Raw genomic sequence first — 1,192 nt, forward strand, 5'->3', positions numbered from 1 at the left:
TTTTGAAGCGATTTTACATGGATAAATCACACCCATTGAGTACCCCGATGGTTGTGAGATCTCTCGATATAAATAAAGATCCATTCCGACCTCAAGAAAAGGATGAAGAGATTCTTGGTGATGAAACACCATATCTTAGTGCTATTGGGGCACTAATGTACCTAGCCAACAATACCTGGCCAGATATTTGTTTCGTAGTAAGTTTATTGGCGAGATTCAACTCATGTCCAACAAGAAGACATTAGAAATGTGTTAAACATATATTCAGATATCTCAAGGAACAATTGATATGGGATTGTTGTATTCTAATGCATCTAAGTCAGAATTGATCGGTTATGCAGATGCTGGCTATTTGTTTGACCCACATAAAGCCCGATCTCAGACATGTTATTTATTCACATATGGAGATACAGCTATATCATGGTGTTCGATGAAGCAAACAATAGTTGCTACTTCTTCAAATCATGTAGGAATAATAGTCATTCATGAAGCCAGTCGAGAGCGTGTATAGTTGAGATCAATGACTCAACACATTTTGCAATTATGCGGTCTTTCTGTGCAAACAAAGACTCCAACAATATTGTATAAAGATAATGCTGCTTGCATAGCTCAATTAAAGGGAGGATATATCAAAGGAGACCGAACAAAGCATATTTCACCTAAGTTCTTTATCACACATGATCTTCAACAAAATGGTGAGATAAATGTTCAACAGATTCGTTCGAGTGATAATCTTGCAGATTTATTCACTAAGGCATTGCCAACGTCAACATTTGAAAAGTTAAGATATAAGATTGGAATGCGTCGTCTCCAAGATATCAAATAAATTTTTCATCAGGGGGAGTAAAATACGCGTTGTACTATTTTTCCCTTAGCCAAGTTTTTGTCCCATTGGGTTTTCCTGGTAAGGTTTTTAATGAGGTAGCACTCAGGGCGTATAACAAGATGTGTGTACTCTTTTTTCTTCACTAGGTTTTTTCCCACTGGATTTTTCCTATTAAGATTTTAACGAGGCACATTATCTATAAACATCCAAGGGACTGTGTTACAAATCTCTTCAATTGTGTATTACTAACATATTTTGGTTAAGGTAGTAAACGAATGATTTCTACCTCTTATAAAAGAGTCTTCTTCATCCTTATGAAATACACAATGGAAGAGATTAAAATAAGGCTCTCAACTTTATACTTTC

The sequence above is a fragment of the Solanum tuberosum genome, unplaced genomic scaffold (genome assembly GCF_000226075.1).
Source record: "Solanum tuberosum cultivar DM 1-3 516 R44 unplaced genomic scaffold, SolTub_3.0 scf00104, whole genome shotgun sequence".
Classification (NCBI taxonomy): Eukaryota; Viridiplantae; Streptophyta; class Magnoliopsida; order Solanales; family Solanaceae; genus Solanum; species Solanum tuberosum.